Raw genomic sequence first — 16,251 nt, 5'->3', positions numbered from 1 at the left:
ATTTTCCATGTGAGAGACAGAAGCAGAGAGAGACAGGCAGCCTCAACAGGGTCTTCATTCCATGATTCACTTCCAACCTCAGCCATCCTGGATCAAGGGCATGCATAAGACTGAGGCAGGCCTCAGGACAAAACCCAGACATTCCCCTGTGGTTCCAGCAACACAGAGAGTTGCATTGCTGTTGCACCACTGGCTGGCTCAGAAAGTTGCTTTTAATTCTGGAAGAACTGAACACTGGCTCTGGGAAGGATGAAGAGGAAGTCCTGAAGCTGGCCCCTCCAGCATTGTGTGCTGTCCTCAAATCCTTCCCCTTCAAGGGGTCTTTAGAACTGAGAAATGACTGAGCCTGCACAAGAGTATCAGATGACTTAGCTTCAAGGAGACGAGGAACGCACTGGCTAGAACCCAGGGGGCTTGATGAAGTAGATCCCTGTAAAATTGATTTTGAGCCTCTTCACCAGGAAACCCTTTGGACTGGGACTGTTCTTGTCCAACACTGCAATAGAAGCCAGTCAAATTTTCCCATTAATTTTATCCCTCAGATTCCCAGAAAAAAATTCTACCTATAAAAATAATATAAAAATAGCTATGTCAGAAGGGAATTTTAAAGAAAGAAACCTTCAGAGATTGCTGAAAACTATGTAATTGTATAATTGGGCAAGCAGAGAGGACTTTTCTTCTTTATTCATTTAAGAACAGTTTAAATTGGTTTGTGCATAATAAAAATTTAGCCTTTCATCAATACTTGGATAAATAAACTGCAGCCTCCCTGGAATATAGATTATCAAGAGACAATCAGTCTGTGGTTTACTATTTCATGTAGTATGCTTTCTCTTTCAGAACTAATAAATGCTACAAGTGCATGTTTTATTATAAAAAGCAGAACAAAGACTGGACAGTGTTTTCCTCATTTAGAAAGACAAAGCTCAACAATGAATAACATGTTAGGATTTTGACCTGAACGATAAGATTTGACATTCCTGTGCTGTATTGGCTTCACCTCATCTATAAGTGTGGTCTGTAGGAGTGACAAGTCCTTGAACCTCTGTCTTTGATTTCATGACCTTTAGTTGAAAGACATTTCATTTCACGTGCTTATATTTTCACCGAAGCTATTTACTTATGTATTTAAATGTGCATTTGTTACCTCCTATATCTCTACTAACCTGATGTTCAATATTCCCCTTCAGGTGAGGGAACCAGCAGTTAGCGTAATGGCTATGTTGCTGGACTCCCACGTAGTCGACCATGGTTCGCGTCCCGGACCCAGTGGCTTAAAATTCACACCGGGCGCGTGTGCGTACGTGCCCAAGATCCCGAGAGGAGAATGGAGTAGAAGGGATTGCGGCGTGACCATCCCCCCTGGGGGGTGATTTCTTGCTTTCTGTCTCTATGTCTCTCTCTGTCTGTCTAGCGAGTGCAAGCTCCCTATAGCAAAAATGTCTCCAAAATAAATAAATAAATAAATAAATAAAATAAATTCCCCTTCAGGTGAAATACCCAGCTCACAACTTCTTGCTCTCAGGTCTCTGGAAAAGCATGCAGACCTAATCTAAGGCCACCTACCTAGGCATGGTTCATGCAGTGTCTCTCTTCTTGATTAGAGAGATGCTAATGACCTCAGTCAATCTGACACTCTCCTTTGCCAATTAGACTGCAGAGAATGGAGATCATTCAGTTAGTGGTAGGAGGAGAAAGAAGAACTGTAAATAGAAGTATGGACAATCAATGTTGCTGAGAAACAGTAGAGATCAAAGGGAAGGATTCTCAAGAGAGCAAACCTATGGTCCTAGATGGCAGAGTCCCCCCAATTTTTTCACCCCTCCATTCACAGCTATCTAGGCAAGAGTGAGCAGGACCCCAATAGCCAGCAGCTTCTCTGGCAGAGAAAAATGAGAGGTAGAGAGGGGACCCACCAGACTCGTCAAATACCACAGATCCTTAGTGCTTCATGTTGCCTTGTCACCGTCACCCAAATTTTGTGACTTCTGCAACTTTCCATTTATAATTAAAAGTAGTTGGAGCTGAAATCCCATTTGATTTTAGAAAATCTATTTCTTTTATTTAATCCAGAATGTTTGTATTTTCCATTCATTTGTTCCAATTTGGAGAGTCCTCTCAAGAAATAATCTTCTGGCTCCAGCTCCATGGCTGACTTCTGCAGTCTGTTGCTGACCTCCTTTACCCATCCTTGGAAGAAACTAAGTGACCAAGGCTCAGCTAAGATCTTGCAATCGTACTTTACACTTCACAGGCAGATGATGTGTACAGAAAGGAGTGATGGTGGAAGCAGAACCAGCAAACAAACAGCAGGTGACTTCTAAGCACATCTTCTAAAGGATAAAGTCCTTCCATGAGTGGTAGTTGGAAAGGGGGTATTATAGGCTGAATGTCTGCTTCCTATCCCAAATTTATGTTGAAACCCTGATCACCAATATGATGGTATTAGGCAGTGGGGGCCTTTGTTAGTAATTAGGTCATGAGGGTGGAGCTCTCATGAATGGCATTAGTGCCTTTATAGGAAGAAACATGAAGAGATAACTACTCTGTCTAATCTATGTCAGGATGCAACAAGAAGATAGCTCTCTATGAACCAGGAAGTGGGCCCTCCCAAGACACAGAATCTGCTAGTGCCTTGGGTTTGGAATTCTAGACCTCCAGAACTGTGAGAAGTGAATGTTTGTTGCAAAAGCACCTCTCCCCCTAGTCTATGTCATTCTGCTATAGCATTCTGAGTTGACTAGGACAGGGGAATAGGAGCAGAAGGGGTGGGGGGACAGATGGAATGTTACTTGGCCAATGTGATGCAAGGAGTACTTTTCATCTTTCAAAGAGAAGTAACTTTAATTATGTACTTCCTGTTTAAAGCCCAGTTCTACCGAAGTCTTTTGTGGTCCAACAAAAGAGAAAAACCCAGTTTATCCCTCATCTACTACCTCTAGCCCCCATTCAAAGTCTGACTCCAGAAATAGAATCATCTTCAGGGATTTAGTAGGATCTACCTAGAATGAAGACAACCCTTTCAGTCATTGTAGAGAGTTTTCCTCCTCCCATTATTGTGGACTACCCAGTGGAGCATAGTATCCTTTTTGGCTTTATTATTCCAAATACTAACGAAGGTACTTTTTCTGAAAATAACTAACAATCTGGTCAAATGATTCAAGTTAAACAGCCATTTGAAGAGCTCAATAAAATATTCAAAATTTTAAAATGGTGGTGTTCCCATCTTCGACCCTCACTCACTGACACAGCCCACCTATTAAGGTTTTAAAAAACATTTGCTTTGGGACCAGTAAGTGACATGGAAGTTAAGGCACTGATAGCACATGTCTGTATGGTTTGAGTCCTGGATGCAGACCCAGTGGCTTGAGAATCATGCTGGACCAAAGAGGAGAATAGAGGAGAAAATATTGTGGCATGGTCACTCCTCTAGGGGTGATTTCTCACTTTTCCTCTCTCCCTCTCTCATTCTCATTCTCTCTCTCAGGTGAGCACATGTGCTTTATAAAAAAAGAAAAAGAAAGAAAGAAAGAAAGAAAGAAAGAAAGAAAGAAAGAAAGAAAGAAAGAAAGAAAGAAAGAAAGAAAGAAGCAATTTCCAAAACCAAAAACACCCACAAAAAAGTAACACACATGTCTCATGTCCACTCTCAGCTAGAGCTTTTGGGTACAAGACCAGGAAAGACTAACTCACTCAGGCAGGGAGGTTTTTATTTTTATATTACAGAAAACATAAAATGAGTCACTCATTTGCTTTCATTATAACGTTTCTGAAACTGGAATTCAGTCCTACAAAATGTTACTATATCTTAGGCCAAATAAAATGATTGTCTTGACTGTCTGTTCACACTGATGAATTTTCTTCACTTTTTCCTCAAGTTTCAAATGATCTTTTTTGCCCATAAGTACTGTATTTCAAAGGAAGAGCATGCTTGAGCTATCTGTAATGATTCTCAGCCTACTTTCTATTCTGTTTACAAAGAAAAATATCTGTAACTCTATATATTTTTCTGAAATACGTAGGAACAAACACTCTCATGTATACAAATGTTACTTTTGAATTTCAAAAGTCTTCAAAGAGTTAGTGGTTATATGCATGTGCACATGTACCCACACATGTGTACACACACACACACACACACATAGCTATTTGTGAAATGCAGGATAATATTTTTGATAATTCCAATGAAATTTTCCCTTTGATAACTCAAATTCTCTCTCTGTATTTGCTCGGACACTACGGTCCCAAGAAAGGGAAGCACAATTGCTACCACAGGAAGAGGAGGAAGTGATGTAGGAGGCTGAATGAATAGGGTGAGGAAGTAGAGAGCTGGGAGAAGAGAAAGGGCAGGAAATGAAAAAGCGAAAAGGGCAGGAGTACACATGTGGTTGCCCTTTTCGGTGAGAGGTTGATGGGCGGAGGCAGAGTGGGTGGCCTCAGTCAGAGAGGCTGTTCACGCAGGCTGGTGTGGCCTGTTGGAGCTCATGGGCAGAGGAAGGAATCCGCATGGATGAGCCATGGGGGTGGGAGGACGGCGAGTCCACAATTACTAACAACTTCACGGAGAATGCTGATATCCAGATAAGATGCCCCTAGTCTATGTGAACTTCCATCCAAGAAGGAGGTCTAAAACATCCATAGGGAACCTAAAAACTCTAATATTTTTCTTTTTTATAATTTGCCGTGGGATGCTTGCCAGGGGGAGAGAGACAGACAGAGAGTGAGAAAGCACCATCCTAGGGGAAATGACCACACCACAATCTCCTCTTCTTCATTCTCCTCTATGAATTTTGGGCACACATACTCAGAGTGTTTTTCTCTTTAAAATTTATTATTATGATTTAGATTCTATCATGGTAGATCTCTACACTGTACAGTATGGTTTTTCAACATATGCCTGACACTCAAATCAAAGCTAACCAGGTACATTATTTTCAAAGAGAACTTTACATTCTCTTTTCTCCAGAGTGTTTTTCAAGCTGCTGGGGTTATGCCATCAGCCATAAAGGAGCCAGCTGCCTTAACCACCACACCACTGGCCCCACAACTGACATATTTTTCACCAAGTGGTGAGAAGATCAAATTGGACTTAATTTGATTTTTAAAAAATACAAAATTCCCTGGACTCCAAACTCTCGGAGTGTTCTGGGGCCTTTGTATCTGTTGCAGAAATCTAAATAAAATGTGGTTTCCACTCTCAGGAGGAGCTTGCATTCCATCGAAGAAGACAGATGAGTAAACAAATACAGTGTAGTAGGTGAGGCGGCTGAGATAAGTGCAGACTGCAGGGGCAAGGAGAGGATTAATCAGACAGTTTTTCCAGAGCAGTTGATGTTCAAATCAGACTGAAGGATGGGTTTGCACCAGGTGGGCTTTACTTGCTGGAATCCCTGCTGGTTAAATTCCCTGAAATCCTTCATGTGCCAATTCTACCTCCTTCATGAAGATTTTTTTCATCCTTTTATTTGTTGTTGTTTTTTATTTTATTTATTTATTTATTTTTCCATAGGACATGTATGCTTGTCAGAGACAGAAAGAGGGGAATGAGAAATCACCCTCCAGGGGCGATGGCCGTGCTGCCATCCCTTCTCTTCGATTCTCCTTTCAGGATTTTGGGCATGCATGCACACACACCCAGTGTGATTCTCAAGCTGCAGAGGCTGGGAGTCAAACCATGGTCAGCCATGTGGGAATTCAGCACCTTCACCACCAAGCCGTTTGCTGGTCCCCTCATCCTTTCAACAGATTCTTCTCGCCTCCAAATTTTTGTAGCACTTGGCCTTATTCTATTGCATAAGCCGTAGTATAATAAGAGAGAATCTCATCTCCTTTTGTACCTATTTGTATACTCATCCCCTCAACTAAATAATGTGCTCATCCCTATGTCTCCATATCCTGTACCTTGTCTGACTACACACCCAGTCAATGTAATATTAAAGTAAACGCAGTATGAAATAAGAGAAGATTGGTTTAAGGAAATCTTCTCTAAACATCTAAATAATGACAAAGTTTGTGCCTTCTTTACATTTTATTTTTATTTATTTTTTCAAAACAATTATTGATTTATTTAATTCCATCTGTTATTACTATCATTATTTTTTAAAATTTTACCAGAGAGAGACAGAGAGAAAGAGAGAGAGGGAAAGTGAGAAAGCAAGCCGACAGGTCTGAAACTTGAACCATGGTCCGCCACGCGCCTTTAACCACCACACCATCCGCCGTCCTCTACTTTTTTAGATTGGCTTAGGGAAATCAACTATAAACCTTCTAAATAATGACATAGCTTGTGTCTTCTTTGTCTTTTATTTTTAGAGCTAAGCACTGTTCAGGGCAAACAGTTGGTGTAGTGAATATCCTATTAGAGTGGAGTTTCAGACACAGTAGCTCTCTCTTTACCTACAGTTTGGCTTTCTGCAGTTTTAGTTAGGTGGTCAATGACAGTCCGAATATATTAACTGTGAAATTCTGCAAGGAAATATAAGTCTTAAGCTACTTTTTTATCGTAGTATATCGTAGTATATTATAGTTTTTCTATTTTCTTCTTCTTCTTAATATCTTACTGTGCCTAACATAAATTAAATTTTAGCATAGATATGTACCTACAGGAAAAACATAGTATATACAGGGTTCAGTACTATCCATGGCATCCACTGGGGGTCTTAAAATGTGTCCTTCACCAAGAAGGGGAGAATGCTGTAGAGGAGAGTTGTGAAGATAAAGCAAGAGTCAGAAGTGATTCTGTGGAGTATATATAACGGGATATCTGGAAAAATCTGTCACAGACTTTGGCCACATTCTCCAGAACGGTGTTACTTTTCACAGGGCCCGACTAATAGTATATGTCAAATGTGGATATGGTGAGACCTTAGCCCAGAACATATGAAGTAGGTGTCGAAAGGAAATTTTGTTCCCTCCATGTGCATCTCCTTCTATCTTGGCCAGGGGGTGTAGAGTAGAAAACTGAGAGATGGATGCCAGGTTGTGTCCTCATTTCAGGATGTGCACACTCACAGTGAGGCAGGTGCTATCACCTCCATTTTACAGATAAAGAACCAGGGACTCAGAAATTTTAAGGCACTTGTCAGACACAGCCAATGAATGGAGCACTGTGAATAGAGATCTGATTTGTCTGATTCCAAAGCACAGATTTTTGCCTTGATGAACAAATGAAGTCTTGATGGAGAGGAGTCTCCAAGAGATACAGATGGAACTGAGAGACCTAATTGGGACCAATACTCCTAACTTGCTCTGGTCTGTTCTAGAAAAACTCAGGTCATCAGGAAATGGTAGAACTATATTACACCAAGGAAAAGAGACTCCGAAGGGTGACTTGGCAAGATGATTAGATGTAGAGAATTTTTGAAAATAAGTCAAGAAGGATATATTTTATATCTAAACATGGAAGGCAAGATAGAGCTGTTGAACAAAATGTAATGAAAGATTCAGAAATAGTGTGCTTCTGGAAAGAACTGGTTGCTCTAATCAATCTCTGTGTTTACTACAAACATTCCCCAAATGTGTCTGATATATACATTTTTCTTACATTTTATGCCACTAGTGACATAGTTAAGTAATAAAAAAAAATGTTCAGTTGAAAACGGGGACAGGAAGGAAAACAATTCAGATGTTTTATATTTTGAAGATTTCTTTTTTTTTTTTTAAAAAAGCTGTGTATTTCTTGAAATGAGGCATGATAACACAGTCACCTTTCAGCTCTCTACTCTTTGAACACAGATGTCTTTACCCAGTGTTGTCTAAAATTTGATTTCTCCATTTATGGTTTTATTATTTTTCTGGCATTTACTAAATATTCAATGTAATTATACAGGCTTTTGTGCTGTTGACTTACGGACATTACTTCCTTTAAGAAAACAGAATTTCAGGGACTAGGTAGTAGGGCAGCAGTAATACAATAGGAACAACACAGGAATTGTCCTGGGTTCACATGCTGGGTCCTCCCTGAACACATGGGGAGCATGTACGTATACCTGTTCAGGTGCCTCTCTCTCTCTCTCTCTCTCTCTCTCTGAATGTATCTCTCATATAGAATAAATAAATAAGCTTAAAAAGAAACAATAGCATTTCAAATAATACATTAGGGGAGAATTATATGTACCACCAGGTATTATTCGGTAAAAAAAAATTCTTCATGTAACCAGATTTAAAGAAGCAGATCCCCTAGGGTGAATATTCTATATCTAGAATCACAGATGCTATTCAGTGGACTCTATGGGCTTCCTGAATGGGCATTAAAAAGTGTGAATTGTAAAGGATATTCATAGAGTCTTTAAGCCTAGGAATAAAAAGGGAAGCTCATTTATTCTCCCATAAAATTAATGTGTAAGCCGCTATCTGTACTCAGAAATAGGAAAGTTAGTTGACTTAGCCTTATTCAGTAATCTAAACCAAGTCTATCCTGGTTTAAAACCTCAGTTTAGGTACAGCTGCCTCTGCCCTTCTGTCTTGTCTCTTCCTTCTGGGTAGCTCATTAGTCCAAGAGAGACCTAGGAAGCATCATGGCAGAGGGGTCATGTATGAGTGGTGAGGGCCTTTTTCTGTCATTTTGTGAAGAGCCCAGGTGGCTTCCATTCCCTGGGTGTGAGTGGAGCTTAGCATGGTTCTAGAGCCTAGCCACTGACCTTTCTGAGGTCAGTGCTACGGCAGTGGTAGCCACATCTCTGAGTACCAGTGTTTGGGCCACACCCTTTCCTTGGTATCTAATCTGGTTGCCCTCCAGATGCCTTAGTGCTTTTCTGTCCCACTGACCAACTCCCAGGCCTCTCTAGGAACCACAGCCCCTTCCGTATCACTTATGCAGCATGCAAAAGCACTTTGCATTCTTGAGTTCTGGGTTCTATGAAGACTGAGAGTTTCAGAATACTCCAGTAGGAAAATTGCATACAAATTTCTTTACTTTTGGATCCTCCTTACATAAAAAGGAAACCGATATGCCAACTCTACCTTCTTACCCTTTCTGGGATTTGATACAGTGCTTATCTGTTACAGAATAAATGTGTCCCCCCCAACTCATATGTTGAAGTCCTCTTCCTCAGAGTGACTGTATTTGGAGAGAGGGCCATTACAGAGGTGATTAGGTTCAAATGAGGCCATTAGAGCAGGCCCTGATCCAATCTAACTACTGTCCTTATAAGAATAGGAAATTTAGACACACAGAAACACTACAGTATGTATGCACAGAGGAAAGGCACAGTGTGAAGACAACATCTACAAGCGAAGAATAGAAGCCTTGGAAATCAAATCTGCAGACTCCTTGATCTTGGACTTTCAGCCTCCAGAACTGTGAGAAATAAATTTCCTGCTGGATAATTCACTCAATCTGTGGTATTTTGTTATGGCAGCCCTAGAAGACTAATACCACATGCTTCCCCACATTGAAATTCTCTTTCTCCCTTCCAGAATTAAGTCTTCTTTTTCTACCTACTGCTCCTTTAGGTCTTATTTAGGGCAGGAGTGGGTGGAAGGGAACTATTAGTTGTTCGGGAAAGGCGTGATGTGTTTTTCCAAGCAAAAATGCATCATGATTTTCCTGATGACCCAGTAGTCCGATGGATTCATGAATACCCCAGCCCCTTTTTTAGTTTATATTCAGGAGCGTTTCTTTCTTTCTTTCTTTCTTTCTTTCTTCCTTCCTTCCTTCCTTCCTTCCTTCTCTCTCTCTCTCTCTCTCTCTCTCTCTCTCTCTCTCTCTCTCTCTCTCTCTCTCTCTCTCTCTCTCTCTCTCTCTCTCTCTCTCTCTCTCTCTCTCTCTCTCTCTCTCTCTCTCTCTCTCTCTCTCTCTCTCTCTCTCTCTCTCTCTCTCTCTCTCTCTCTCTCTCTCTCTCTCTCTCTCTCTCTCTCTCTCTCTCTCTCTCTCTCTCTCTCTCTCTCTCTCTCTCTCTCTCTCTCTCTCTCTCTCTCTCTCTCTCTCTCTCTCTCTCTCTCTCTCTCTCTCTCTCTCTCTCTCTCTCTCTCTCTCTCTCTCTCTCTCTCTCTCTCTCTCTCTCTCTCTCTCTCTCTCTCTCTCTCTCTCTCTCTCTCTCTCTCTCTCTCTCTCTCTCTCTCTCTCTCTCTCTCTCTCTCTCTCTCTCTCTCTCTCTCTCTCTCTCTCTCTCTCTCTCTCTCTCTCTCTCTCTTTCTTTCTTTCTTTCTTTCTTTCTTTTAGAGAGATTTTTGCTATAGGGCTCATACACTTGCTAGAAAGATAAAGAGACAGAAAGCCAGCAATCACCCCCCACCCCAGAGGGATGGCCACACTGTAGTCTTTTCTCTTCCATTCTCCTCTCTGGGTTTTAGGCATGCACACACACGCCATGGCATGAATTTTAAGCCACTGGGTCCAGGACTTGAACCATGGCTGAGTGCGTAGGAGTCCAGCAGCATAACCACTATGCTATCTGCTCATCCCTCCAGTAGCTTTTTTGATGTTTTGCTCAAGAAGATGGAGTCTTTATTTTCATGTTCAGGAGGGGGATAGTTGGGGGACAACAAAGAAAATGTGAGGTATGAAATTTCAGATTGCACACAAGTATGTCACATATCATTCTACTCTACATGTGAATATATATTTCATATTTCTCTAGGGGACAAATGAATACAAAGCACTCTTTGAAGGAGTTTATGGCCACAAAAAAAAAAAAGTGATGCTTCACCATCCTGTTGACATTTGAAATATCCAAGTTCCAATACAATATTAGAAATGTAACTATCATGTAAAGAGAGCAAACTGTTTATCTTCAATAAATGTAAAATTGCATCGCACTCATTTGCCTCATTTAAAGAACTCTCTTATTTAATTTGCCATGGAAAAAGAAGCTAAAGTAAACGGTCTGTGATACACTTGATTCCTTCCTCGTGCTCATCCAGTCCCACGATGGGAGGTCATAAAACCACAGTGCTGCTCTGCTGGGGCGAGCAATCTTAGAGAACCACGGGCAGTGACAGCCGCTCCATCTCACCCATAGTCAGACGTGTGCCTGCCTTCATTTACCACAGACATGAGAGCTCCTGTGTTTCTCTTCCTTCCCTCCTTTTGCTTTTGGTGCCAGTGTTCGCGGAACACTAGGAGATAGGAGTGGTCAGGAATGACCTATACTCCTCCCCTCATTTGGGGAATTTTCATCCTTTTCTTCCTTCTTCTGGCCACTTCTCCTACTCACCTGGGTGCTAGAGTAGCTGCTGAGAAAATGCATCTTGGCTGCTGTGCCTGGCCATAGTTGTCTGGGCTGGGTCTTAGTAGCTGAGACAATCATGGTGCTTCTCTGAGAATTTGGAAGTGACCTATTGTGATGTCATGAAGCTTAAGAGTTGTTAGTGGACTCAGCAGGTGGCATGGTGGTTGGGGTGCTGGACTCCCACATGGCTGACTACAATTCAGGTCCCGGACCTGGTGACTCGCTTCCTTACTTTCTTTTTCTCTCTCTCTCTGGTCAAATTAAATAGTAATAATAATAACAAATGGGATTAAATAAATAATTATTTTTTAAAAAATGAGTTGTTCATATTGATGCAACTTAGTACATGTGGAAGCAGCAGAGGAAGCCAGTGTATGAGAAGAAAGTGAGAGAAAAGGGAGAAAAGAGAATGGAGCAGGTAGTGCAGAGGGAAAAGGGAAACAGAAAATCCCGATGGCATATTTCTGTTTCCAGTGGTTCCTGAAGTCCAAAGAACAGCCAAGTACCTTTACAATAATTCCCCCTTTTCACTTAGGTCAGGTCAAGTTTTTCTTTCTTTCTTTCTTTTTTTGAAAGATTTTTTTTTACTATAGGGCACATGTACTTGCTGGAGAGACAGAGATAGAGAAGGTGACACAGCACCCTCCAAGGGGGCTGGCCATACCACAGACTCTTCTATTCTCCTCTCAGGGTTTTGGGCACAAACACACGTGCACCCAGTGTGAGTTTCAAGTCGCTGGGTTTGGGATTCGCACCGTGGTCGACCATGCGGGAGTCCACTTAACCACTACAGCACCTGCTGCCCCCCAAGTTTTTAATGTCTAACAACATTTTCTTTAATTTAAATGCAGACACAGATAAACACACAGATGACCTTAATACATACATAACAGATTAACTCCTACAATATTAAGTTTTTAAAGTTGGGATAAAAATAAGGACTTTCTTTACAAAGTTATCATTCATTAGTCACTTATATTTAAAAGAACAACTATGGTTAAAAGAAAGAAAAACCCTGTGAAATGCTTGATGCTCTGCTGTAGAAGAGATTTTGTGGAAAGATAAACTTGTGGATACCAGTTGGGTCATATCAACCTGGAATTAAAATCTCCATGAACAGTGGATCTGTGGAAAGAGTACACAGTGCTTCAGTGCAAAGGAGACTTGGACACTGGCCCCATAGCTCCTGGCTTGATTTTATTGTTTTAGACAGCAAGGTAACTACTGGGAGTCACCTTTGACTTCTGGCCCTACAAAGATATTTCAAAAGGAAATGAAAAATATTTTGTCCTTCATTGGCAAATGGAGTTATGTTTAGGGGGCACAAGTGGCCAACAGTTCAACGTTTGTTAAAGTGGATGCTGAACGAGCTTAATAAACCACAGAAGCAATGGGATCCTCCAAGCTTATTCATGGAAAATGCTGTCAAATAACTAAAAAGGTAAATATCAAACTGACTGATGGGTTTTTAAAAATGCCTTGTAGTACATGCACCTGACAGAGTCTGTCTTCATTCTCTCTTGCTCTCAAATCTAAGCTTCATGGATGATGTGTACAGGCACATGACATGTTCCATGGCATCCCTGTAAAAGGGCTTGATCAGTGTGATCTAGGTCTGGATTTTAATGACAATAGGGGCTTCTGGTGTCTCACCTTAAGTGTGTATTGTCATAATACAGGAGCACATTCACACACACCTTTGTTTAAAGTTAAAGGACTATGGCGTAGTGGTTCCGGGAGCCAGATTGCACACGGTTGACCCTGGTTTGACTCCTGGTCCACAAAGCTTGAAAAACACACAGAGCATGTGCATGTGTGTCCCATACTCTGACAGGATGGAGAAATGGAGAAGAGTTTGCTGTGTGACCACACCCCACTAGAGAGTGTTTCTCTCTCTTCGTCTCTGTTTCTAGTGAGGCATACGCCCTTCTGGCGATTATGAAAGGAAGTTAAAGGAAAGATGTTCACGATACTTATAATTTGGTGGCAAAGCTCTAGCACCCTAATGTTCTGATATTCTTTCACTTTGTATTTTAAGAAAAGGCTGAAAATATTGCCTAGTGAGAAAGTTATATCATTTTCCCAGCAGAAAACCGGATGTATGAACAGGATTCATCCTAGATTTGGAAATGGGTGTGTTCAGAACTGCTCCATGGAGGAGAAATCTAATTGTGTGATTGACTCTTGGAGGGGGAGCCACCTCCTGGCAGGACCTTCAAGTCGGTGTGTCCCTCACCCTCTACTGCTCGCCACTCGTTCACCTGGAACGTGGCTGAGCATAGCAGAAATAGCTTGAAGAGAAACAGGACCACGGGGACTAGGGAGAGAATGGGCCAAGCACAGTTTCTGGTCCATCATGTTTATTAATTCATTCTGAAAACATTTCTGTCCAGCATGTCAGCCATGCTCCCAAGCTCTGGCAGCAGAGTGATGAAAAGACAAAACCCCTAAAGCAAAACAACCAAAGCAATCAGAGTCCCTGCCCTCCTGGACAAAGGACATAACCTAGTGACAGTCAAATGTTTGTGGAGTGAATGGATGCCTAGATGCAGGCAGTGACAGCAGGGGTGACAGCTGGGTGCAGATTCGGCTCCCCACTCTGTGAAACTATTAAGCATTGACTTAACCCATATTGATTTCACCAGTCTGACTTTGCAATCGCAGTTTCTTTACGTGGCAAATGCAACATTTGTGTACAAGCATTTGCACTCTTTTATTTACAGCGTGAATTTACAGAGCTCTTCGGGAGATGAGAGGCCAAGGGTGCCTTTATGGGCCCCATTTACCTTTGAGCGGCTCCGTCAAAACCTTTGCAAGAGGCCGCCAGGTGGCACCTGTAAGGCGCAGATGGAAGGAATCGTTCGCCCCACACCCCACAACCCGGAATAACCAGGCTGCGTGCTTTCCCCGGGGGCTTCATGGCGAGGAAGTGGGGGAGTTTAAGCCTCTGTCCAGACTGCGTGACTACATACCCTGTTTCCTGACACCCCGAATACACCGAGGGCGGAGTCGTCCCCAAGCACCCGGGCTGTCAAAGGCGTGTCACACGCTTGTTGGGAGCAGTCGACCTCAGCCACCCGCGGGGACTGGAGTCCGGCGGTGGATGGCCGCGGGCTGCTCGGGGCGGGAAGCCGAGCCCGTGCCCAAGTCTTCCCCGTCAGACCTCCCCGCAGGGCGAAAGGGACGGGTCCTTGGGCGGTGGCAGACAGTCCTACTAACGTGGGACACCCCTTACAGCTCGCCCCCTGCCCCTGTCCCAACCCTCGGTCTGGGGATTGTCGGGGGCCAGTGGCCCGGGTCTTTCTCTGTTTCTCCTGCCCCCGCCGCAGCGTGGCGGCCCCGGGTCACCCCTCGTCGACACAGCTGTGATCCGACATCCCAGGCTGGGGCGGGGGGCCGTCCTCGAGATCAGAGGGGCCGGCCAGAGGGTCGGGGTGCAGGGTGTCAGAACCGGGAGCCAGTGTGTCTTGGTCATTCCGAGGCGGGCGGCCGGGCCACCAACTCCGCTCCATCAGTAGCGGGAAGCGAGCTGCGCCAGTCGCGCCCGCCGCTGCCTGTTTGGTCGCTGGTGACATTGGGAGGAGATCGCTTGGAGGGGAGAGCGGAGGAGGAGGAAGAGGAGCAGGGGGTGGGGGTGGGGGAGAAAGTAGGGGAGCCGCGGCCCGCGCCCCGCGCCCTGCGCCGCCGCCGCCTGCTCGTTTCCTCCGGGTGCTCGGCCCCGGGTGCTGAGGCTCCGGTCTATAAATAGCAGGTTACAGCTCCCGCTCGGCGCGCACACGCTCGCACGCGAACGCAGGAAAGTCGGGCTAAAAGTGTCTGCTGCGGCTGCCGCCCCCCACTCCACCTCCCGGAGAGGTAATTACCCCTTCGAATCCCAGGGCGCGGGGGGAATTTGACGGGGTGAGTGGGTGACGGTGGGCGATTTGGGAGACTATGGAGCGTGTCTGAGAGCCTGGGGGCGCGTCCTGGCGGGGGGGAGTCTGTCTGTTTTGCCTCAAGTTTCTCAGTCTGGCAGGCTGAATCGCCTCTCCAACCTAGGCGCCTAAAGATTGGGGTGCGCTGTCCCCTCCTTGGCTGCTGGGGTACCCTGTCCCCGCTTTCCCTCTCGCCTCGGCGCGCGCGTGTTGGCAATCACACGCTCACGCTCTCTGGGCCCCGGGGTAACTCTGAGCTTGGGCCTCGCGCCCTCCCTCCCCCGTCTGCGCCCACCTGCGCCTCCTGGAGAGCGCCCCAGCGGCTCAAGCTCGCTCCAGCCCGGGTCCTGACCGCTAGCTGCCGTCACCGCCCGCCTGGAGAAAGCCGTCCTTAGGGCGAGGAGGGGATTGTGAGGAGCAAGCCTCTGATACCGGGGTCCCACTTGCCCTATTTCCAGGTTTTTACTAAACAACCCCTTCCCACGCGCACCTCTACTCCCATCCCCGGCAACTCTTTCTGGGGAACACACCTGGCATGTCTCTCCTTTGCCACCATGCATCCCTCGCCCGACCCCAAAGAGGTCTCCCCGAGGGACCGGAAAGCTGGGGTCTTAGCGTGAGGGCGTGGGGGGTGGGACCGGTGGATGGGAATCTGAGAACTGCCCTGCGGGCTCCTGGCTTTCCTGGAGATATCCTAAGAGCCTGGGTCTAGAATGGACGTCCAGGCTCGCAGCTGGGGCTCAGATGAGGCTGCTGGAGCTGGCGCACACCTGTCCTGGCCCTCCCTCTGCCTCCAAAGGCGCCTCTTTGGGGCAGTGGTTTCTGTCCTGAGGATACGGTGGAGAGGGCCCAGCAGTTGCTGTCTGGAGACGAGGTTTCATAGGGCGAGGACGTGCATGTTGATGAGGGTGCTGCTGCAGCTGCACAAAACTTAACTGGGCAAACCTGGGAGGGCTGTTACTCTTGCTCAGGTGATGCAGATGAGCTCCCCTTGCTTTTTCGTCTTCTCTGGAACCAGGTTTCCCCCCTCTATCCCGAAATGGTATTTGAGGGCATTAGATTTTTATGACTTCCAGGTAGTGTTTTGCGTCCCTCCTTCCTTTTGGTTAGACAGGACTTGCTTATAAAGGGGGGGGGGGGGTCTCTAGGGTAACTAAAAAAACCGA

At 44.6% G+C, this 16,251-nt stretch overlaps 1 protein-coding gene across 2 annotated transcripts in view; it reads left to right on the top strand.

Moving 5' to 3' along the window:
* INPP4B (inositol polyphosphate-4-phosphatase type II B) overlaps positions 1–16,251 on the top strand; it is a 957,317-nt gene that overhangs the window by 87,724 nt on the left and 853,342 nt on the right. The window contains exon 1 of one of the 2 annotated variants that reach the window (XM_027770341.1): positions 14,831–15,026. The exons of the other annotated variant lie outside the window; for it this stretch is intronic. The gene's annotated coding sequence lies outside the window, so the exon portion shown is untranslated. Of the gene's footprint in view, positions 1–14,830; positions 15,027–16,251 lie in introns of those variants that run through there. 2 annotated transcript variants of the gene reach the window in all.

The sequence above is a fragment of the Tupaia chinensis genome, unplaced genomic scaffold, assembly GCF_000334495.1.
Source record: "Tupaia chinensis unplaced genomic scaffold, TupChi_1.0 Scaffold000127_2, whole genome shotgun sequence".
Lineage (NCBI taxonomy): Eukaryota > Metazoa > Chordata > Mammalia > Scandentia > Tupaiidae > Tupaia > Tupaia belangeri.
Note: the sequence above shows the minus strand (reverse complement) of the source record. Positions and strands in the feature narration are given on the sequence as shown.